Source organism: Camelus bactrianus, chromosome 26, assembly GCF_048773025.1.
Source record: "Camelus bactrianus isolate YW-2024 breed Bactrian camel chromosome 26, ASM4877302v1, whole genome shotgun sequence".
Taxonomy (NCBI): Eukaryota; Metazoa; Chordata; class Mammalia; order Artiodactyla; family Camelidae; genus Camelus; species Camelus bactrianus.
In genome coordinates, this window is record NC_133564.1 from 11,678,676 (window position 1) to 11,704,718 (window position 26,043).

Sequence of the window (26,043 nt, forward strand, 5' to 3'; positions counted from 1 at the left end):
CCTTCCATGAAATTTTGGGGGGTTTTTTGGATGAGCTGGTGAGAAGAGGGACTTACATCGGATGCAGCCGTTGGCAGCGTGTCTGTGCTCAAGGAGCACCCACTATCCAGGGGGCAGTGGGGCGGCAGCAGAGGGACCAGAACCTGCTGACAGAGTCGCTATCTGTTCTGAAGTCTGACCGACGGGGCCAGGCGCCCAGCAGCCCCGCAGGTGGGCATGAGTCCTGAAGGCAGTGTAAGCATGTAGGCCCATCAAGGTGGTTTTCTGTAGGGCACCGTTTTCTCCCACAGTTGCTCCAACAGCTGTTCACACTGAGCTTATCCCCTTCCAGTTGGGAAGAGATGTCACCGCCCATTTGTCTTTGCATGGAGTAAACTTACTGCCTGGAAAAAAAAAAAATCACCTTATAGATTGACTGTTCAGCCGCAGCAAAGGTAGCTGATGGCAGAGGCATGGAAACCCGCAGAGGAGAAGGTCCCCGTGCGGGCACTTCTGACCCTGTGAGAGGAAGACTGCTCAGGACTTCCAGGCTCTACCCTCCGACTCCCAGAGTACTTTGATTTTTTTTCGGGTAGGTCCCTGTGTGTGTATAACACCATTTTCACAGACAAACCTGGTATTTTGTTTTACATCCAGTATGAACTCCCAGAGTAAGGAAATATTTTACATTTATTTATACAAAGAAAACTGAAGGAGCGAAGATTCAAGTCACCTAGTGTATTATCGCCCCTTGCAGGAAGTGTGGGCTTTAAGACCACACGGAAGAACAGATATTCCAGGGCGAAGCCTAGCCGGGGTAAAATGGAACGGTAAAAAGGGTGGGTCAGTGGTTGAATACGACACCAAGTGCTGTCAAAATCTAAGCTGTTTAAAATATTTGATTCTTCTTGTCAGCAGTTTTGCTTTTGAGTACTGATTTCCAGGTGTGCATGCTAGGGTCCTCCCTCTGCTTTTGTGTGCAGTGAGTCATCAGATCTCCCTTGAACTTGCTTTGTATCTGTCCCCTGTCCCCAGCGACACTGCACCTGTTATGGTTCAAGTGTCCGTAATCTAACCTGAACCACTGCAGGTCACTCCGTGCTGGTCCTCCTGACACTGGTCTTGCCGGAGAGACTTCAGTCACTCTCGTCTCTGTGCTGATTTCCTTCATAAATTTCTACGAGAGCACACAGGACACGAAACTCTTTATTACTCCGTGTTTCTTTCACCTGCTCAGGCTGTAATCACCTTTAAATAAGGAAACAGATTTTAATTTTCATCACTGAAGACTCTAACATAGTGCCTGTTACAGAGTAATCCTCAATATATACTGAATAAATACTATATATTATACTTGTATTATAAACTCTCCTATTATTTCCCAAAGTGAAAAGTGTATCCTCAGTCGCTCACTTACTTGCATCAAGGCTCCGGGTGTGTGTACACACTCTCTGATACTGAAGTGTAAATGGTGTTCTAATTCATTTCAACACCTCTGAACCACTGAGAGGGTTTGATTCTGCTAGGAGTGTAAAGCAAAGATTACACGTTTAATTATTTTATTCATGTTGGTTGAGGATAACCAACCATCTTCAGGATAAATTATAAATCACTCGGAATGAAATCCAAATTGCTTTCCATTTCTCCAGCCTCATCTCCCACTAGTTTCCCAAGAGCACCCTCTTCCTGAACGCCTGCAGCTCACTGAGCACGGGTTCCCTTTCCTGCCCCTTCGCGTGTGTCACACCCTCTGACTTCTCTCCACAGCTTAGCTGTCTCGAGTCTCCTTGTGTTTCAAGCTCCGATCCAGCTGTTGGTGTCTGTGTGCACCTTGCCAACCCCATTTCCACAGCTTCAGGGTAAACAGAGTGTCCCTCCTCAGCCCTTCTTTGTAACAATTCTCACTATTTAAAAAAATCACTATCATAACTACCGCATATCAAATTCAAGTGTGTAATAATTCATGTGTGTCTGCATCGTCTAATTTAATCCCAACAACAGACTATAATGTAATCCACGCTTCATTGACAAGGAAATTCTTCCCCAAAGTCATATAACTAGTAATCGACAAATCAGAGAGGGGTTTGAACCCAGTCATGTCCACACGACTCCAAAGCCCCTGTTCTCATCCACCTTGATATTTGCTGTTTGATATTCAGGCTCCCCAAAGCGCGAGTTCGTTCAGGGCAAGAACTGCGTTTTTGATTTCTGTATCACCTGTACCCGGTACATCATTTGAACTTGAAGTCATTCCATATTTATTTACACATAAAGCGTGTGTTTTCCAGTCTGCAAGTATTAGCTTTTCTTTCGTTGGTTAGTTATTAGGTTTGGCCCCAATTTAGATTTATTTCAAGGTTTTTGAGCCCAATACATCATATTCTCATTAATAAATGAATATTATGTATTTTTTATATCCCAGTCTCCTTCTTGGCATAAAATGCTTTTCTTGTCATTCTGTGTCATAAATAAACTATGAAATGTTCCCAGGGACTTTCCTTTCTCAAGTTCCTGCTTCCACAATAAGTTTTGCACATACAGGTTCTGGTCCTTCCTGGCACCTACATAAGGTCTTTTGTGTGTGATTTCTTTCGGAATTTACCTTAATAGTTGTTAATCACACACGGCCTCTTAATTCTCTGACTTAAATACCTTGGTTCCAAAACCTGTTTTTTCATTCTTCTGGCCTGTCTCTGAATATCCAGTGCTGTCTCACGTGCCCTTTCTTTAATGAATACTGTTAATTCTTTGTGGGCAAGTCGCCCCTCCTCGCTACTCCCAGGAAAGCACACCCTTGCAAAGAGTCCATGCTGCTTTCAAGTTTTATTCTTAAGAGATTAAATCAAGGGTGTCCACTTTCAAAAGTCGCCCTTACCAAACCCAAGGCACAAGCCACTCTCTTGCCCCCACCCACTACACATAGTTTACTACTTGGAAAGTTACACATTCTGTTATTACCCAGCCAGTAAATGAATAGTTGCCCAGAATGGTCTTTTCAGCTTCCAGTTTTTCAGCTTGCATTATCTGACAGTGATTTCTGCCCATCATTCTTGCTTCCCAGCCCTGTAATTGCTCTTCAGCCATTTATTCAGCACCATGTAAATGTGTCACGATTGTCATCACATATTAATCTTTTTGTATATAATCCATGGTTTTCATTAAAAGGCAGTTGTGATGTTTATAGCAGTTAGAGATAATCTGAAGGAGAAAAGGAACCATGGTAAACATTCCACCGTTGTTACTCAGAGAGATCAGCGATGATGCTCAGACAGAAGGTGATACCCACGGTCAGACAGTGAGCGCCACAGAAAGGAGGTGGGACAGTTTTATGTGGCAAAATGAACAACGACAACAAGAACAAGAAATTACAATTAAATAATGGGAAGTGAAAAGATATTTAAACTCCAGAAGGTTCAATGACTAGCATTTCTATCACTCAGAATCTTTGAGTGTTCAGTCTTGCATTTTAAAATAAGAAATTACCCATGTAAAATAAAACACGGAGTAAGAAGTTAGCCCCTTTCTCTGTCCTTCCCAAAAACATGCCACTCTTTAGGCATAGCACTGTTCACAGTTTTTAGGTTATTTCATAAGATCCACTGACACTGGTATCTTGAAATACCTCTGTAACAAAAGTTAAAACATGTGATCTAAATTCCTACTTGAGTATGTAAGAATTATATACAGCTTTGAATGAGCAGACACACAGAATATCAGTTTTGGAAAAGAAACTAAGAATTTATATTGTCAACCTAATTAGCTCATTGTCCTAAGCCCAAATTCCACTGTATCATTTCCAATTATGTTATTCATTCTCTCCTGAATTATCTGCTAATGTGTGACAATTGAAAAAAATTCTATCTTTATATTGGTAAAGAAAGGAGATTTTCTAGGTATCACTTTTAGTTATAATTTATATGACTAAAATGACACGGAAGTCTTTGAAATACGTGACTATATCAAATTAACACAGAAACACTATTTTTGCTTTTGTTTGAAAAAGTGGTCTGGTATCATATTCTGTTGTTGTTATCGACATAAGGAAAACCTTAGGAAAAGTATTTACTGCAAATATTATCTTTAAAATGTATATAAATAAATATTCTAAGAATACACTTTATTTTAGTGTCAAGGATTTTGGAGTAAGGGGAAGGGAAATTACACCTTATATAAGGCGTAAGTGGTCGCAATGCCCCAAGCCTGACCTGAAATAAAGTATTTCCAAGAGAAGCTGACATGCAACTTTGAGTGAATCTTTGGGAATTTTAAATTCTATTTTTGTCACGACATGCAGTGACTAAGCAGTGAATTGTGTCTGAGTTGTTCGTTAATACAACCAGAATAGTTAGACTGACCTCCAAATGGCCTTCTGGTCAGCTAGACAGCAGTTTAGGTTCTGCCTCATTAAATCACTGAGCAGTGGTATTCTGCATCCTATATACACAGCCCACAGCGCAGCCAGCCAAGGCAGAATGTCTCAGCTCTTACCAGCTCATCTGGGCTAGAGCCTTGTATTAAATGATGTCATTCAGTGTTTGCTGGAAGAAGAAATGAATCACTGGTAAAAACAAACAATCATATTCTGTTCTCACTTAATTATGAACATTTGGATTTTTGCTTGACCAAAATGAACGACTCAGGAATTACTCAGTATAACTCTTTCAAAGTCCAGTTTTATGACACACACCACTTTCTTTGATTAGACCACAGGACTGTCAGGGTTGTAAAAGAGATGAAACAGTGTGAAGGGTTATAAAGGATAATATTAAAAATTCCCATCCCTCACACACACACACGCACACACACACTCACACACACACACACACACACACACGTGTGAGCCAACTGAAAATGTTGTGTTCTTTTGTTTTGTAAAAATGAGCACAAAGTTAGGAATCAACATCAAAATCTCTAATCATGTGCAAGCATCTTGTTAATGACAGAGAGTGCTGTCACCAGGGCTTACAGATAAAAATGTGGAAGATCTCACTCATCTCTTTGCCACAACGAAAATGTGTCTTACACCTCGTCTACTTTTCTTCTTTCCTGTTTCACGGATGGATATGTATAAATACATATGTGTACATATACAGACAGATAATGTAATCACCAACTTAAACTGAGTATGTCAAAGAATAACTGAAACATATCATTAAAATATAATAGTATAACTATTGTTAGGCTGTATTAACCTATGCACTGATTTCATTAAAAAAAAAGCTACTGACTATCTAAACTTTCTTTGCGTTCTACTTCATTCATTTATGTGTGTGGTTCTCATGTGAGTGTATGTGTGTACATTACTGTTTCTGACTGTGGGCGAAAGCAGACAGTTAATAAAATTCTCAAGATCATCTAAAGATCTTTAGTAAAATTATTTCTCATTAAAAACAAATTATCTCAATTAGTTCTGAATCTCCTCTGCATGCTTGTGAGGCTGATGTAGCATGGATTTGAAAACTCAAGAACTAAGGTTACCAGGATCAAGATGAACGTAACCTTTCTTTCAGATTGCTTACAGTTTTCGTCCAAAGGCCAATGGTCCCCATCACTTAAAAATAATAGTGACTGTTATTTATTTCAAAATAATTTTTGAAAATAGTAAACAACTGAAAAATCAGAAGCGCTTCAGTGCTCATCAGGGAATGACGTATTTTTCAGTTTGCTCAGTGTTACAGTATCAGAGGGAGGAACAAAATTCTATTCAAATCATTTTTATTCAGCAATATTCTCATAAGATGTTTTGCAGATTTAGGGTGTGTTTTCCCAGTCCATTTCCTGAATAAACCTGACTAATGTATCTTTTTTTTTTTCTTATTACAAATATCATTATTGTGAAAGTTTTGTGCATAAAGCCTCCTAGGAATGACACACTCCAATCAAAGGGAACGGGTTCCATCTATTGTTTATTTATAACTTATATGCCAGGGCCAGAGCTAATTATTTTTCGACATTATCTTTTTTAATTTCTATGAAATATTGAGAATTAAGTTTTTAATGATCTCTGTTACAAAGGAAGAATATAAGGATTGGGGGGATTTCTTTGTTTAAGATCAATCACCTAGCTAGTGACAGATTTAATACTTGAAGTCATGTCTTGAGTTTGTAGCACTAGTTCTTAATCAGTTCAATACATACAGTGCTAATATCTGAGTCATTGCTTGGAAGAAAGATGGGCAGATTTTCTCTTTTCCAATTATGTTCCTAAAAATGTATTTTTGTTATATATTACACATCAGTGGAATCATAAGTTTTGGTTAAACGCCATAGTTTTCTAAAGTGTTAGGAACCTGTCAGTCCCCCCTACCAGTCACTCTAGCCGAGCTTAAGTTAGTTAACACATATCAACTTCAAATTAAATGGACTCCCCCCTAAATACCCTTGAATTTGGAAATAAGACATGCACAGGACTAGCTCATCTATGGTCTTAAGAGTCAGGAGGAGAGTTACCTTTAGGGGACTGGTGGGAATGAAATGGCACACAGTTAGTTTCTGAAGTGATGGTAATGTTTTGTTACTTGATCAGAGTGGTAATTACTTGGGTCCATTTTTGCCGAAGTTTCCTGCTATAGAGTTATGCTACATGCATTTTTCTATGCATGTGTTACACTTCCATTGAAAGTTTTCTAAAAATTAGCAACTGTCTACACAAGCTCTTTGCTTTTGGAAACAGCACTTAAGGCTATAATGAGTGGTCTACACTTTAAATTCTGGGAATGCTCATCTTTCTCTTAACCTGTTAGACCAGAGCTAGTCATTGCCTTGTCCTGACTCCCCAGCATCTGTTTTCTGTAAACAGAACTGATTTTTTTTTCTTTAGAAGTTCCTGTTTATTCTGATGGCCAGACCTGTGGTCACGGTCAGTGGGCAAGGGTACAGGCATGTAGCAGAGGTAGCAGATCAAAAGGAGGGATGTCAGGGGCTTTTGACTAAACTCTGTTTCACATCTTTTGTTTTCGTGAATTCAGCTTGGCTTTTGCCCAACTAATGGTTAAATTTGAGGGCAGGTTTAAATTTTGAAAGAGATGTCTCCAACTCGAAAGTAGCCATTAGTTACTAGGATAGGCTGGTAATACTAACAGTCACCCAGCTAGGTTGGTGTGCAGGAAACAAACACACATGGTTATCATTACATGAGTCATTCAAAAGATAAAGCGAATACTCATCCTTTCCAATGAGTATATTAAACTTCTTGGATACTGACAGGGAAAGCATCTACTTAAATTAATTCATGAAGTGATACTTCTGGACCACCAACTCAGATAGTTTCTCTTAAGAACAGAAAATTAAGCTTTGCTTTCCCAGTGTTCATATTATTGTGGTGCAGAACCATCAGATCAGTTATGAAATCCAAATGAAAGGCAGTGATGACCATGCTTCTGTCTACCGTATTTATTATGTTGAATATTTACATTTGATGGTTCACTTGCACTCAGGCATAAGAAATCTGGGCTATTCTAATCATATAGGTATTTGAGTCAGGATAAAGTGAGAGGTCATGCTGTTCCTTATGAATAAGTTAATATGCCCATGAAACTTCACCCGGCTGAAGTGAAAACACAGCCTTAGACCATCACTAAAAATTCAGCATAGTAAACAAAACCCGGACGTTATGAGTTAGTCTGTATTATGTAATAGAGTGAAATGTTCTCTTTATTCTAGTAATAATGTAAGTATATACCAGAGTATCTAGAAATACGTTTTTCAACTTTTGAATCATGAATATATATCACATTATTATTACGATCACTATTCTTAAAGTAACTCTTAAAGGAGAGAATGAAAAGTAATACAGAATCAGAATTCATTGTGATTGTTTTCAAACCTTTGGCAGAGAAAAAGAATGACTCAAATCACTATCTTCAGTAAATACATTATTTGGCTTCTTCTACTGGTTTCAAATTCTCTACACATTTCACAGCAATGTAATTTTATGCATAAATACGATCTATTCCCCAGGCTTTACAGAGGATTGTGTACCAATCACAATTATTCCTAATATACGATGTGCCAATATACTTTTGATTTTTGAGTCATGGGCAATAATCATATCATATCCTTTCAGATGAAAATAAAGAAGTAGTATTAAAGTACTAAGTATGGATTTTAACACAATGTGTAACATTTCATATGTCTTAATATTAAATTTTCACTCAGACTTAAACTCGCTAGCTAAATAAAAGTAGAAAACGGAGACATACAAATAACCTAAATTTTCCAAAACAATTCATGCACCAACAGTGGATGCTCTGAATAAAGAAATTTGGATTATTCTTTATGTGGGATTATCTGGATTTTGTTTTGGCATGGTGTTTAAGGGCAAGTATGAATTAGGCAAATACTGATTTTATCATTAGGACAATTAAGACCCGGATTGAACATTATAATATGCTGTATGTTAGGTCAGTCAATGCTAGTGAAGCAGAATCAATAGTAGTGAAGTAGTAACCATTTTGACTAAATTCTCTGGGTCAGCAACTTCAGTCACCCATGTAGAAATGTGCTCATGGTGTGATTAATCTCAGGGGCCAAGATGTTAGGTATTTATTGAAGACATTACTTCGGCCTCCAACAGCCTCTAAACTTTGTATAAAATTTTCCAGAGGTGCCTAATTACACCTTACTGACCTAACAATTCTCTATTTTACGAAACATGTAATTTCCAGTGCATAAACACTGTCAGCACTAACTGAAGCATTGTCTACATACAGTGAAGTCTTATGCCATGAATTCTTAGAACTGAAAAATCCAAGGGGATGCTCTGACAGTCAATTCAAAAAAGCCCTGTTAAGTATAAATAACAGTGCATCATATAATGGTTCTGTAATTAGAATGTGAATTTTTCTTTGAATAAAGACTAGTGCTTGTTACCTGTATACTTAAGAGTTGGTGAACTGAATTATTGCACAGAATATTTATAAGGAATATAAATGTGTTTTCATAGAGCCATATGTCAATAGTAATGAAAAATCACGTTTGTATCTTTTTAAGTAACTGTCACTCTCTTAATTTATACATTTCATTTGTGCCTCAGTTTTCTCATTTGTAAAAACAATCATTTGACCAGAAGATTCCAAATACCTTTCTTATCGGACCTCCTAAAATCATGCCACAAAGATATTTCCTTCTTGATTCCTCTATTTTTATGTTGTCATTGATGTATTAAAATGACAGTCTTATCTTAGATTTTTATTTATTGAGTAGAAAAATAAATGTATGGCAAGTTACCAAGTAAATGACACTCTCAGACATTGGAAGCCTGCCAAACTTGCTTTTAATTCAAACTGTATTCAGAATTTGTGGGACACAAGTACTATATTTATGTGATAGGAAAATGACCTCTTTCCTGATTTGTTCCATGCCCTGTAAATCTGAGAAAGGGTGAAACATAATTTTCTAATAAGTAAAACTTCCTTTGTATAAGTTTCCCAGAGTCATAGATCATATGTGTATCTGTGTGTGTGTGTGTCTGTGTGTATATGTCTCTGTGTACACACACACACACACACACACACACACATATATATAGGAGGGGGAGGAAAAAAAAGAATGAAAGAAGGAAGGAAGGAAGGCTCAACAGTGACCATAATAGGAAAGAGAATGTTGCAAAAAATATATATAAGTAGACAGATAATTTATTGAGGTCGGAGCCAAAGAGCTGGGATTTGCCCCGGCATTCTTGTGAACAAACTTTATGACCTCCAAGAAACCATCCTTATATGCTTACATTTCTCATACACATAATATACTTTTTGTCCAAGGTTGCAGATTTTGTTTCCCAAATGTCCTCATTAGGTTCTCTCAGAAATCACTATTTTTTTTAATGAAAAATTCATTTTATATCTCTAAACTCATTATAAACCCGTTGGTTAGGAGTGTAATGAAGCAAAGCCTGCAAGTGTGAAAAGGAGTGAGATGGGCCATGACACTGTTGGGATAAAACATAATGGATTATAATCGTTGACCACCTCAGGTGTTTTCTCATTTCTAATTTTCCTATTACGTCTTTTTTGTGAGTCAGGTACATTTGAGTGTTACTATCACTGTTTTTGGTTTTGGTCAGAGTTCACACTAACTTTAAGTATTTCATGTAACCTCATTAATCATGGTCCCATACTTTACACTGTGGAAACTGTGACCCCACTCACTGTATCATCAGAGTTTTAAAGTATTTGCTTAAGTTACATAAGTGAGTGTTTTAAACTGAATAACCCAGGAAAACTATCAGTTTTTCTATAACAAAAACTGTAACTTTGCCTGTGAAGCTTGGAAGTATTGTACTTCGTATAAAATTTAGCGTTTCTGTTACGGTGATGGGAGGTAGAATTCATACTTCAGTGTGTTTCAAGGTGAATACGAAGTGAGAAGGTAAGAATATCAAGCAGAGAAAACTTTTTCTTCAAGTTTATGTCTGAACGAGGAGAAAGAAAGGGGGCAGTGGCCAGTGGAATGAGGGAGCCAACTCACTGAACTTAGCTCTTGCAGAGACCTTTTCCTTTTCTTCACTTTTTCCATCTTCAAGTTTAAAGGAGGTAATCAATTCACAGCAAGCACATCGAACACACTGTGAGTATTCGATAAAGATTAATTCAGTGGTTCACGCAGTCTGGTCCGTGAACCTGCTGTCCGTGAGACTCTTTTCGGTATCTGTGAATTTGAAACTATACTCATAAAAATACAAGGACATTATTTGCCTTTTCACTCTTGTTCTTACATGAGTGTGCCGTGAGTGTTCCGCATGCTATTTGAGGTGTAAAATTGCACTAGTTTGAACGTAGAAGCAGATATAAGGATCCAGCTCTCTTAGCCAGACAAGACTTGCACAACGTAAAACAGTGCCACTTGTCTCTTAAAATATTTTTGTTTTGGAAAATCTAGTTATTTATATAAATAAGAAATGAGTTTATTGTTGTTTTAAATACATTTATGACTAATTTTTTTAACATTCTTTTAACTCTCGTATGATAAATATTATAGAACAAATTTTAAAAATTCTAGAATTCTCAATAATTTTTAGGAGTGTAAAGATGGTATGAAAACCAAAAGATTTGAGATCTGCCTAGTTAATTGGTACTATAATTATTACTTTATGTAATTGTTTTCTAAAGTGCAGTGTTTTGATTTTTGTAGTTTAATAAACAAAGGAAAGTTTGAAACTAGACGTCAAACCTGAAAGAACCATTTTTCTTTACCATGTTTATGCCTTATTGAACCTTCCGTTATTTATTTATTTTGCATATCTATCACATAAAATAGAAAATAGATGATTTTTATATAGTAATTGGTGAAAGCTAAAGACTGTTCAAAGTAATCTGGTATAGAGTGTAAATAGATTATTAAAGTGATTTTTTATTCATTGATTTTGACCTGTGAATAGAATACTGTTGGGTGAAGAAAAAAGTGGTACTTGACAAACTACAATGAAGGACTCAAGTTCAGCAATTTCTTGTAATGCGTATTTGACATTGCTTCTTAAAGAGCTATAAAGTCTAACTGTATAGAATGAACTTGTCAAGGAATACAGTATTGTGATTATGATGAGAATTGTTCAGATCTCTGTGAGCTTTTTAAAAATGTTTTCATTTTAAACTTGGAAGATTTTGATTTTTTCTTTCTTTACTAAAAAAAATGCATCAACACTTCCTTTCTCATATGGATGCCACTTCTGTGTAGTTCATCTTTAAAGACTAATTTCTTAATTATAAGAATAATAATAATTCTAGTTACTTTGAGATAATATTAAAATATTCAATGCCAAAACAAATACACACAAAATTCAATGCCAAAACAAATACACAAAATCTATTATTTCCCTAATACCAGCACATGGTCTTGATTATTGTAGCTTTATAGTAGGTCTTGAAGTCGGGCCAGGTCATTCCTCTGCCTTTGTTTTTTTCTCTTTGGCATTTCCTTGGCTCTTTCGGTTATTTCACTTTTACGTATAAGCTAGAATCAGTTTGTTGAAATTCACCAGAAAACTTTCTGAGATTTTGATAAGGATTGTGTTGAATCTATACATTAAGTTGATAAAGCTGACGTGTTGTCAACGTTGACTCTTTCTATCTATGAACATGAAATATTCTCTATTTATTTAGATCTTTGATTTCATCAGACTTCTGCAGTTTTCCTCATATAAATTTTGTACATATTTTGTTAGATTTATACCTAAGTATTTCACTTTTTGGTGCTAATGTAAATGATATTATGTTTTTATTTTTGAGCTCTAATTGTTCATTGCTATTATATGGGAAAGCAATTTTGTCTTTTGTGTATTAATCTTGTGTCCTGCAACCTTACTAAAGTCGCCTGTCAGTTCTCATGGTTTCTTTTTGATGTTTGCTCTTTAGGATTTTTCTGTGTAAACAATCATGTCACCTGCAAACAAGGATATTTTCTTCCTTCCTGATCTGTATACATTTTATTTCCTTTCTTGTTGTATTGCCGACACACCCAAGACCAGGAGGCCCCCAATCTGTTTGTTAGTATAGCTCAGCAAAAGCTCCCTCGCCATCCAGGGAGCAAGAATGCCTGGCATCCTGTTCTCAGCACACTTGCAAAAATCCTCATGCTGTGGGTCTTCAGGACAGCTTACAAATAGAAAGTGTTAACACTGAGAAAGTGGGAGAAAATCTTAACTAATTAACATGTATGCATTTGTTAAAACGTTCCTAGACCTGGGAGCCCCAAAGACACATTTCTTACATCTTACATTCTGTTGTATTAAAGTCAGCAGAAACATATAATGTACAAAGGACAAAGAGTATCATGTCAAGATTTCCCCTCCTATGTAGTCTTTAAATTGACTGTGACAGAATGCTAAACCAACGCCGATCACGGTGACAATACTGGCAACTTTGAAGACCGCGTTCCCAGAATGACTCCCCCTCACCACAATATATACATATTTTGCTTTCTAAATCAGTAAACATTAATCCTTTATTTGACAGAACAGTAGTGTCTCTAGAAAGCTGAATTATATTTGCCCCTCTTTCTGTTCATGACTATTACTTTATTTCAAGGAGTTAATATTATAAAATTGGAGAGGTTATGTTTGCTATTAAATGCGATTTTGAATTATCTGGCTTTTGGTTTGAATTATTCTTTTTGCATTAAGAAATTTTCCTTCAAATCTAAGTTCATTCAGATTTACTCAGAATTTTTAGGAGAGAAAAATGGTGAAATTTTCTGATGTGTCCCTGAAACTCATCAAAATGATTGTGATTTTTCTCCTTTGGCCAACTATACGCAGGATTGAGTGATGGGTACCCTAAAACAGTACTTTCAAAGGATCTTAAATAAGTCATAGTGTATTTTTCTTAATTTCTGAAATGGATCCAACAACATATTATTGGAGGAATCTTGTATCTATTTACATGTTATAATAGTCAGAACTTTTCTTTTTATGTCGATCCAGGTCCAGTTTTGTAATTGTCTTATAGTGACTCCATAAATAAATGAACTGAGTGCTTAGTTTGTCTTCACATTTATGTAACCAGTCTTTTCTCCTCCAATCCATGAACCACTGCAGGCTAGGTCATCCACAATCTTCTAATCAACAAATGGACCCCATTCATCTCTCCTCCTACTGGAATTTTTATCTACTAGGTGCCATTTTTTAAAACTCTTTCTCTCTTGAAACTTGATCTTGTCTAGACTTTCTTTCCTTCTTTGGTCCTTCTTAAAAAATTAATTTATGTTATAAAGTATGCTTTGTCTGCCAGTTCCTTAAATATCAATTTCCACTGAAGCATGGTCCACCACTGATTCTAATTCTACTTGTTCTCGCTGGACAACCTCATCCAGTATCATAACTTCGACTCTTAGCCATAGGATGGTATCTCTGTATCTCCAGGATGCCTCGCCCCACTCCCATTCTGTATACCCAGCTTCCCAATGGATACATTTACTGACATATTCCAGAGAATCCCAAACTCCAAATGTTCTTCTCACATCTACTCCTTCTTTATGTCCCTAATCTGCCATCCATCAGATTTTCCAAGGCAGAAACTCGAGTTCCCATCTTTCATTTTATTTATCCCAAATAAACACACTAATGAACATTTGTAATTTCTGTCATCTTTTCTCTGTATCTACTACCACTTACTCTGAATTCCTATTTTAATTAACTAGATTTTGCTATCATTTTCCATTAAGTCTTCTTTTCTCCACTAGCCTTGTCTGCAACCTTTTTCTCTTGTTGTGACAGTAATAATTTTCTAAATTCTAATTTGATTGTAACACCCACTAACATACAATACTTAAGACCCAATAACCGACAAGAGAAATTAAAGGTCTAATTCAAAGTGATTTACAAAACCATGTATTGTAGAGGAAGACAAATAGAGGTTATCATGTTATAAGTAAAATTTGAATGGACAATTTGATAATAAGAGAAGTAAAATTAATTTATACATATGTGGAGATAGGATTCAAATCTGACCCTAAGCTTCCAAGTAGTTAAAAAAAAATGAATATCATATATAAAATTGAGCCCCTTTTCATAAGGTTTTTTTTCCTTAGAAGAAAATAGATACTTGTAATACTGTGTCTTAAGACAAATCTCTCCCACGGATCCTTACAAAAACCAAAGTAATGTTATATAATGGTTCACACTGACACTATGCCATAAAAAGATAGCATTTTATCATGGAGCATAGTGTCAGTGTGAAATTCTCTAGCAAAAAATGATTACATGATGAGTCAAAGCAGGAGTGTCTACCTGGTTCTCTGGTCCTCTGGTGAATCACTTTCACCGAAGGATAAAATTTGTTATGTTTGAAATACTCTGTAAGATCATGTACGTGGTCTGCAAGCAGTGCTAACTCCGTATTATCAAACCTTTTTTTTTTTTTTTTAAGATTTAGGCAGCAGCAAATTTCAGGTTATATTTCCTAGCAAGTGCCTACAATACAATTTTTTTTTATGGTTTTAATTAAGGACAGATTTATTGTCCTTGATGTTGAACTTGAAGGGTTGTAAGATTTAAAAAGACATGAGTTCATTTTTTTTTTCAATTAAGAAGACAAATTGGCTTGTATCTGAACAGATTGCTTTTTAATTCCCTGCAGAATTTGTCAGAGTGAGTACCTGCAGACAAGGTCAATATTCCCTCAGAAAATAGTTTGAGATTATTCTGGCATCCAAACTGGTAAGTAAATAGTGAATTACTTAGACTGTAATACATAAAATGTGAATAATGGAAACAGGAAAAGTGTAAATATAATAATATAATAACTATAGTAATGACAGGCATCAAAAATCTAGAATTTTATGTATATTCTCGATGAATTTCCTATTTTTCTGCAGGCGTAGTTTCTCCTTTGCTCTAAAGCTTTGAAAATTGGATATATCTACTCTGTGTCTAGTCTTTTCTCTCTCCTACTTCTCCCAAAGATGAATATTTTGACTTTATCACAATAGGTAGTCACTCTACTGTATTCACAGTAGTAGTGAAAACCCCACAGAGATTAAACCTGATATTCTATGGTTCACAAAAAAATTTCAGTCTTCTTAATACAGCGCTAATGGCAAGATAAATACACTGCTTCCAAGCCAGCCTGAAGCACAGTCAATACATTTACTTGTGTAAATTTCATAATAAAAACCAAAATAGTGATAGCCAAGCCATTAGGAAGTTGCTTAGATTGCCAGAAGGATATTGGATACTTTTCAGTTTTGCATCTTTCTGGAGAGAAAAAGGACAAAACACTCCTTTTATCCTTTTAAAAATCTAAAAAAAAATTTTTTTTTGTATCTACCTAAATCTTCAGCGTGGTCATCTGAGTGACTTCTGACTTAGTGTTTGCACATGTTGATTATTAAGATGGCCCAAATCCCAAATCAGCTCTGCTACTCCAAGCTAAAAATGATTTTCCTAAGTGTAGCATAAGGGTTACATTACATTAACATTCATGAGCTGAAGGCTAGATATTAAATTTGAAAGAACACCTCTTACTTACGACTGTATTTATTGATTGGCAAGTTAGGTCTTCAAGTCTGTTTTAGACTGAAAACTTGCTTTAGCCTGTCCTGAAAGGTCTCCCTCACACATTGAAGATGTCACTGGCTTGTTTATTGGCCTACATTATCCTGTTATCTCTGCGTCAAAGACTTACTCTGGAGCTTACTGTCTAAGCAGTGCTCATTTCACTGATTGTTCCAACTGGAGTTTGCTAAAAAGCTGCTCACGCTCTGAGTCACTGATGAGAACCGTAGTGTTGTGTTAAAATTTTTAAGAGTTACTCCACAAATCACACCCTGCGCTACTACTGCTTTAAACAGAGTTCATGCCGTATGACGGAAATAACTGATGGTTTGCAAATTACACCGTGCAGCGGGTCTCCTGCATGTTTGGCTTTGTGTCCTTGGAGTGATTTTCAGCATCGTTAAGCAGAAAGCACATCATTTCCTAAGTAACAAGGAATGAAGCACACACAGAGATTGACTTGGCATCTCTTACATAAACTTTCTGTTTTAGATTTGCAGAATTTACATAATATTGGAACAACACATTACCCACACATATTTGTGGTGTCAGTTCAATTTCCCTACAGTGCCCTTCTATGGTCAACCTAGCCAAGGGTTTGTCTGCCTGTTAAAATTTTTGACATGATTTTTTTAATACAAAAATAGTCTTCACTTAAAAAAAATTGATTATTTTTAGAGGTTTTTTTTCCCTACATGATAGATGTCTATTTGAAATGTAGGAAAATTGGAAATTATTTAACATATTTGAAAAATGTTTTTATAAGTGTTTTGATAATCAGTAATTTTTGAAATATCCACAACTATCCTACTCCAAAATTTGACTGAAACTATATAAAGGAATGATCACTTATGTATATAGGAGTTTTTTATATATATATATATAAAGATTTTATAGCTTTTCTTTTGTAGGCCCAAACTCAAAGCCATATTTAAAGATTTGTTAAAGATGGTTTTGTCTCTGGCGCTCTAAAACTGTACACCCGTCTGCCTTTGGAACATCTCCACTTAAGCATCTGATCTTTAAAATAGAACTGGATATATCAACTATCTAACTGAGCAAAATTCTGCAACTCTGTAGAGTATTTACCCACTAACTTTGCTCCCATGGGAAATGGGCTTTTACCACGGAAGGGTATTATTTTATTTATCATGTTTGCAGACAGCGCCATAGCTACTAAATCATATTTCATGATTAAAATTGCGATCCTTTGGCCAATAAGAAAGGACATAATAAAACCCCTCTCCTTCCCATAAAGAGTGCAAAGAAGCTACACACTTTCTTTGCTGGATGTCAGGAGTCAGGGTGGTGAATGGTTCTATCTGTACAACTAGTACCTCTGCTTAATTACTAAGCTAGTTTCCCCCAAGACAGAGTCTAACTGCGGAGTTTCATTTGGAAGCTGATGTCTGGAGGCATCAGTAAAGGGAGGAGGAAGTGACCCTGAGAAGGGAAGATTGCTTGCGTTGGTGACGTAACTGGAGTGCAAGGCTCTGGGTTCTGTGATTTTGAATCATCTCAGTTGAAAGCCAAGGTATTTGACCTGTTTCTTCATTTTTAGAAGTGCATTGACTCCTGGGCACGTCTAGCCTTTTTTCCCCGCAGCAAACACTGTACGTCCGTGTTGGGAAGCCCGAGATAAGCAATGGGATAGGCTTTCTGGTGGTCGTCCCCCAGTTCAGCCTGGGGCCCACGTGCAGCCTGCACAGAGGTGTGCGTCGGTTTGGCAGAACTGTTTCTTTCCAGCTTATGAGCGCCTACTCTCTCTCCACGCGGCAGTTTTCAGTCTCGGTGTAGTTGGTACTAAAATGCTGATCTGCTGGGAAGTTACTGCTTCATGACGCAGCAGCAGTTTTGGGTGGGACTGAGAAGCTGGTGAGGCATTTGGTGGCACCTTGATAGTTTTGATATATCTCATTTGAACACATGGAGTCTGATGACAAATTTGGGCTAGTAATCATATATAGTGGAAATGTGACACATGACATAATACGAAAATTGTCCTTCTTTCCACCCTTCCTTGGATTTACTGGAATAGCCAACATGTGTCAAGTAAGAAATATTTTTAAAGAAAATTCTGCATTATATGTTTTACCATCAGTATATTAAACGATGCCCAGAAGTACAGTGACATCTCTGAAATCTCTCCCTGAATATATCTTGTATAGAATTACTTTAGTTCTCATGTTAAAAAAAAACAACTTTTTTTTAATTTCAGGCCACCTAGTATTTTGAGGGCAAACATGCCATAAAAAAAGATGTGCTGACACTTCAGTGACAGTCACTGAAATAATGACACATCATGAGGAAGGCTGTGTCCCTGATGGGGGAAAAGGGAAAACACTGTCGAGTGCTTGGCGGCATTTCTTCCTGCTTGATGCAGGTCAGTCTCTCCTTTGCAAAATTATTTAAAAAAACAAGTAGCTGGAATATACTGCATGGAGTCCTGGGCCTTTCCTCTCCAGAGCTGACAGTCAGAAGTGGTCAAGACAACACCCAACCAGCCACAGACACTCAGTGCAGGACAGAAGTGCCAGCCACTCTGGTCCTTCCTTCCCGTGACTTCCCTGACTTACCGGAACACCAGGGAACACACGTGGGACGTGCTGAGTGGCGCTGTTCTCTGCAGGGTCCGAGCAAAGGCATCGGACCATCTGCTGCAGCTGCTCATAGGACAGTGATCATGACCTGACCTACTTCATTCGTGGGCGGGCCTCACCTGAAAGCACTGCCTTCACTGTATAGCATGTTAATTCCAACTTATGCACGTTACAAACGACCAACAGGTCACATCCACGCTTTTTATAGTTTTTCCTTTGACTCACATCAAAGACTAAGACCGTTGTCCATAGTGGCACTGTGTATTTCCGCAGGACCACCGCTCCAGCTCTGCCACTTGACCCTGCCCCTTGGACACCTCGTCCTTGCATTTAGTCCCACGGCCCCAGAAAGACACTGCTGGTTGAGCTGAACACGCTTGGTAGGTATTGAGAGATGTCGGGTCAGAGCCAGAGTATCAGATGTGGCCCTTTTTTTAAAGTAAGAATTTCTGGGATTTTTCTCCCCTTTCTATCTGGTTTGTGCTTGTGGGTGGCCTTTCCTTCTGAGCTTGGAAGCTAAAGCCTGATGGGATCCGACCACGTCACATCTCATTCGAGTCAGCGTTTGTAGCAGCAACAGCGTTCCGCATTCACTCGGCTGCCCATAAGCTATTATTAGTGATTTTCCAGAGGTTAGTGGCTCAAAACAAACACCCTCCCCCATTTTCCTTCCTCTGCTGCCAGGGAATCTCACAAGAATTAAAACTATCCTACCTTAGGTTTTGGACCCGTTTCCACACTACCTGGAGAGTTTTTAAGGGATCTCACTGTGGAATTTGCAAACCGCTAATCTACATTGTACTATTCTTGTATGAAAAGTTTGGTGTTGTCACTGGTGATCTGAGTCATTTAGTCAGCAACAAAACACGCTCACCACGCTGTATTTGTGTGTCAAGTAAGATTAGGCACCTGTCTCTATACTGAAGTGTGCTGGCGCTGCAAGAGAACACAAAACAATGAGAGCTGTGATCTTACTCTATTCCAATTTCTTTTCAAAAATCTTATACAACTTTTTCTAAAAGTTATCTTCCTTCATTATTTCAAAAGCATTCTTTGTTTTTAATAAACATTTAGTTACCCAGGTTATAAAGAGCAGGGAATGTTTGTTAAGACAGTGTATTATCTAACCTCAAATATTCGAAAATAATTGTATGAATAATTCCATTGAAATTTTGAGAAGCTAGGTGTTCATCAGTTCATAGTTGACTTCTAATGGCCCAATGTGGTTAAAATTAAAAAGAGTTTGAGGGAATGTTTGGGGCTTGAGTTTACGTAATTTCAGCCAGCATTATCAAGTTTATTTTGGTTTTATTTTGTTTTCTGATTTATATTATGTGGGGATGCTGGTGGTTTGGGAGAACTCTAAGTACCATTTCAAATTCTTTGCGAAGTGCTTCGTGAAATAGTCCCAGTGTAATATCATTAATATTTAAAACAAAAAAGCAAGATCTTATTAGAAGATAATTAAAATTAGGAAGTCAGTGAAAGCACATATTTATGCCACGTTGCCCATCCACAAGTTACAACTCGAGTATTAATTTTATAGTTGGAATCAAGTATAATTGTTCAGGAAATGCGTATGTTTCCATGGCAATGACTTGTATGACAAAAGATACTGCCTTCCTGATCCATCCCATTTTCTCTCAAAGGAGCTTGTAAACAATAAGGCCATTATTTGCATTTGTGTGCCTGCCTGTGAAGCTGGGTCACAGATACCTGGTTTATAGTGCTGTGGACACTGTCAGAGTGACTGGGTGAACTCCTAGGACTCAAATTACGTATTTAGACACTGCTTTGTCTACAACTTGCAGAACTTTCAGCTTTGAATTACAATCTCACCCTATTTCAATTCATACATTCACTTAACCAGTACTTACAGACCTTCTTCTGGGCACTGTCCTAGGTGCTAGGTATAAAGCAATCAACAGACTGGTGGAGCCTCCATTTCTTGTGCAGCTTCCAATCCTTCAAGAGGAGGTGGACTAAACTTAAATGAATAAATAAATATAAAGTCTTGGGTCGTCGTAAGTGCACCCAGGGTGATGTTCAGAGAGTGGCTGGTGGAGGCAAAATTAGATAATGTAGTCGTGAAAAGTCCCCAAACAGGGATCAAGTTGAGACGAACACTGAATGATGGGACAAAACTAGCCAAGTACAGACTTGGAGAAGGGCTTTCCTGGCCGTGGAGGAAAAGGTCAAAGAGTGAGAGGTAAGAGTGGGCGTGGCCTATTTAGAGATGGGAAGAGGGTAGTGGCTGGAGCGTGGTGACAAAGGGGCAGAGCAAGATGTGAGTCTGAAGACGGGCGAGGACCTGCTGTGCAGGCCTGGTAGGAGTTCTGACTTCCCTCCAACTGAAATGGAAAGTGGTGGAGAGTTTCTGGTAGCAGAGGAACGTGTTTTGACGTCCATGGTTAGTTATCACTTTGTAATCCACCTTGCAGACTCTTCTAAAAAATCCTAAATATTGTTTAATGATCACACTGCCTGTTCAGAAGTCTCAAATGTCTCTTCAGTTCCATCAGAGTAAAACGGCAATTTTCATAAACGGTACTTTTGACCTTCCACAACGTGGAATTTGTGGAACTGCTCACCTCTTACTGAGCACAACTTCCCTCCATGCGCACCTGACGCTGCGTTCAAACTGTCTGGTCAGGATCTCCCTAAATGGATTATTTCCTTTCTTGTCTTCACGACCCTGTCCATCACCCCACCCTCTGCCCTGCTTCATCGCTCATGTCTTCTTCCCCAGACTGCTCGCATTCTGTCCCTGCTGTCTGAACATTTATAGGACAGCCACAGATCACTCTTGAATAAATCCTTTCCCCCTTTACCACTCTTTTGGCACTGGTGAAGCCTGTCTTTGCATTTTGGTACATGAGACCAAATAAATCAACACCTCAGTTTGCTGATCAGTGACCATGATCTTACCTTCTTTTTCTTCTCTCATCACATAATCCTTAATATAATGGACACTCTTAAAAGCTTGGGGGAAAAAAGTAGTGTAACTCGCCCGTGACCAACATGTGCTTATCTGTCTAAACTGTTGTTAAACTTTGAAGCAATAGGCACCTTTCCGAGATGGCCAGTTGATCTGGGGTACAGTCCATGATCATGAAATAGAAAAAGTTTTTTAAATATGCTGAGGGACTGAGCCAATAGCGTTGGACTCTCTGGCATCATTTTTAAGAATTCTGTCTAACAATTCTGGAATGTTCAGTGTTTTTCTTTAGGGAAATAAGGAACAACACCCGTGAAGGGATCTATTAATTTGTCTGAGACAGTTTCACCTCAAGCCCCAAAATTTTATAAATCAGTGGAATGAGTTCATTTTCCTCCCAGATATCTGTTTGGAACACAAAACAACCACTTGCTGGAGTTTAAAAATAAATCAACATGGTCAGCTATGGCCTTTTCCAGCATTTTCTGTCAACCTTAATAGATTTAATTAGCTTGTTTTGCTTCAAAATAAACTACGAGAAAGTCTTCAACACTGGTGACTCTACTCTTTAAGGAGTAGGGAAAAAATCAGTTCTGCTGAGATAGACAACCAAGGAGTGACTACTCAGAACAGACTCAGATGACACTAGACTCTCTGGCACTAAATGTAGAGCTGACCACAGCTGAGTTTTTCCATTTTCAGTTTTAGGAAAACAGAACACTTGTTAGCGTGTAGTCTGTTGCCCATTGTTACAGTATATAACTGGGGAAAGTATTGTGATGTTTGGGCATCTGATAATAATACATGCTATTCACTAAAATACAATTTTCATCAGTAGTGTTTGGATTATATAAAGCATAAGTCATCCCAGAAAATAAAACTATTTTGAGACTAATGATTTGATCTCATAGAAAGTCAACACCTTTATATTTAGTACATTTCTACTAATGAATCTTAACATCATGTGAAATAGGTAACTGAGAAAGGATCCTGGTCTGTGGTATGGAAGAAACACACACACATGTGCACATGAGGGGGAAAATCTCATTCAATATTTTTTAATATTTCTCAATCTCTGCTTTAAAAAAAAGGATTAAAAATAAATTTAAGTGGGAGAAAAAAGAATGGGCTTATGATGTTGTGATTGGAATTTGTAGTATGTTCTACTAAACTGTTTCTGCATGAAAGTAAATGAAAGGAAGATCTTTTCTTCCACAAATAAGTGATTGCTAACATTTTCTTCATGCACATCGTCAGAAACAAGATGACAAAAAGGTCAAATTCAGCTCAGCTGAAAAATCACAGCTTCTAAATATTTATTTAGTGCTCATCTTCCTTGGGTTTCCTCAAGAGACTTCTGCCAAATTGGAGGAACATTTTTCTTGCTGGAACTCAGGTTACTCAGCCAGATGTGAAATCGATGTTTATGAGAATGCACAGCCCAAATTATTCCATGAACAGTTTAATAACACAAATATTATTTTCTTTTTTTAAATGTTTTCTACATTTGCCGTCTCTATGATGGTACTTTAGGAGATGCAGACTTTAACCTAGACATTGGCTTAGCTGTTCCTGTTTCGCAGTTAAAGCAGATGGTTAGTACACGTCTGGCTATGGCAGACTTACTCTGGCCATACTGCTCTCTCATCCTATGCATACGCATCTACTTCTTAGCAAGAGTATGGAAGATTGCTGGAAATTTTATGCCCAGGAAACGTACCTGTAATTACACAGCCAGTGAACCCAGGGAAGACTCAGGAAGGAAACTCCTGGATGCACAGAGCTAGCTTTCCTACAGGAGACTCCTTAAGTTGATCAAAAACATTTCTTCCTCATATACATAACTACTTACCTGTGTTTCCTGAAGACTAACATTCTGCAGGATGATAGGAAATCTAGCTGCTTTTTTAGGAGCTTTAGTCTCATTCTACAAGCTATTAACCCATCACTTGTGATCATTTGTATGTAGTTGGGTTAGCATATTTCTTTAAAATAGCCCAGACTCAACCAAAAGTAAAAGTGTGACTTCAAAGAGCAGAGCAAAATCCTTATCCTAGTGTTATTCAGACACTTTCCTAGTGAATTCCACGTTGTAAATGCCTGCATAAAATCAATTGTTTTCTCATTTTGTATCATCTAGAAGATGACAATCTTGAAATACCATTTGGGTTTTCTGCACAGAGGAATATGGTCTTTGGAACCCTACTTAAGTAAATCAAAAAACCAATAATGATTCAGAGAGTGATGGAGCAGTCACTATGGCACACAGCAAATAAAATGTTTTTCCCATTATTATACCTCTAAGTCCTCTCAAGTGAATTTTAACCAAATTAATTTCACAGCATTTCTTCTATAAAACCAAAAAGTACTTCAAAATTTTGTAATTTTGACAACTATATTATTTCTCAATACTCCAATTTTTATTTTTAAAAAACAGTAAAACATGGACATTTTTAAAATGAGATTTTATTAGAAAGGAAATTATAAGTAAATAGCTAAGCATTTGATGATTAGTTAATAATTTTTGTTTTTTACTGAACTTCTGTATTTGCCTACCTTGGGTGAGGAAAATCATCTAGACTGGATTTTACTTTGTGCTGCCTTCTATATTATGCTTTATCTGTTTCTTTAGCGATAAGGATAAGAGCATTTATAAGATCCCTCTTAAAATCATCTAACATCCATCATCTGTGACATGATTATATTCATACAAAATGTATAAGGACCTATAGATAAAGATAGAGAATATATATTCTCTTATTTAGCAAAAGTTTAGCAAGTAGGCTGATATAAAATAAATCAAATAGCTCAATAAAAACTGAATATTACCATACACATTTTTAAACAACATTTTCAAACAGATATTTTCAAAAGTATCAAAAATAAAATACTGTGTATAACCATCAAAGAAATAATTACAAAACTATATTGAAAGAAATGGAAGAAGTTCTAGGTAAATGGAAAAAATACAGCACAGTTTTGGATTGGATGACTGTATATTGTAAAGAGAACATTTCTCTTCAAATTGGATCATTGATACACAGTAAGCCAATCAAAATCTCAGTAGGGTATTCCTTGGGATACTTTATAGAAGCTAATTCTTAAATTTTCATGAAATCACAAGAAGATCCAAGAATATCAAAGAAGTGAATTAAAAACAACTATTAAGATGAGGACATTTGTCCAAACAGATATAAAGGTTTATTATGAATCTATAGTAAATAAATGGTATAGCATTTTGCTGAGATAGAAGAGCTAGTGGAATGGGATGAAAAAACACAGCCTCATGCAGATATGCATACGTTTGATTTATGACTGAGCAGGCATGGTAGACACCATAAAGAAAGTGAAAAAGTAAAGCACAAATTATGCAAATACATTTGCAAAATATCTAACTGATAAACATATATTTTCAAACACTAGGAAGTAAAACAATCCAATAGGAGAATATTTGAAAACCGTGGAGCCTTACACAGAGTCAAGGAAATGCATATTTCAGTGAGATAGCTTTTCATACCCATCAGTTTGGAAAAAAAAAAACTAGTGTGAAAATATAAAATTCTGTAGGTGATGTGGTTCAGAAAAAAACAGTGACTTCTAGAGGGATGTAAACTGGCACGACTGAACTGAAAAATGACTTAGTCTTTACCTATTTAAGTTGAACAAGAGCAAACCAGACGTCAAAGCAGTTCCACATCTGTACGTAAGGCTATTACACCAGGAGACATACAAATATGTTCACAGAAAAACTGTTCATAATTGCCCTTAACCAGGAGTAATTACCATAATGGAATGGTAAATGCACTGTGGCATATTTATACCATGGAACACTCTGGAGCAGGGAAGTAAAAGAACCACAGCTAAATACATCAGCAGTGATGAATCTAAAAAATATAACGTTAAGGGAAAGAAGCAAGTTGCCAGTGAATATCTCTTTATAGGATAAGTACATTTATATAATGTTGAAAAGCAGTCCAGACTGAACAGTATATCATTTACAAATAAATTCATTGACTAAATCATTTTTTTTAAATTAGTGGAATGATTGCCATAGAATTCAGGACAGTAGTTACATGTTTGGTGGTCTACAGAGAAGTGTAAGTAGGGAGAGGCACCAAGAAAACTTCTAAGATACAAGGGATTATCTAGGTTTTACTCTGAGAGAGATACATTTAAAAAAAATAGTTACATCTAACTGGAAGAGTGCATCTTTAAAGATAACAATGTTAAGAAAATAGGAATGACATGATATCAAAATAAGAATCATAAAAAGAATCTTGAATTTACAATTCTGGAAGATGTCAACAAATACTAGAGGTAGAAGAGAAATGGATCAGATGCAGCAAAAAGTGCAGAGTCTCATTTTATTTAGGGAGGAGGTCACAGATTTTTAATAATTGATAAGTACTGACCAATATTCCCATCAGTATTCAAACAAACCCAGATTTTCCCTATCTGTAAAAAAATGGGGTTTCTCTGACATCACTTTCTGTAATTGCCACCTTGTCTTCCCTACAATCACAAATTAAAAAAATTTT

General features: G+C 36.9%; 1 protein-coding gene across 9 annotated transcripts in view; it reads left to right on the forward strand.

The window, feature by feature from the left end:
• The window catches only part of NEIL3 (nei like DNA glycosylase 3), a 357,474-nt gene that overhangs the window by 184,849 nt on the left and 146,582 nt on the right, over positions 1–26,043 (forward strand). For 7 of the 9 annotated variants that reach the window (XM_074353672.1, XM_074353676.1, XM_074353675.1 and 4 more), the window contains one exon: positions 15,051–15,130. The exons of the other annotated variants lie outside the window; for them this stretch is intronic. The gene's annotated coding sequence lies outside the window, so the exon portion shown is untranslated. The remainder of the gene's footprint in view (positions 1–15,050; positions 15,131–26,043) is intronic. 9 annotated transcript variants of the gene reach the window in all.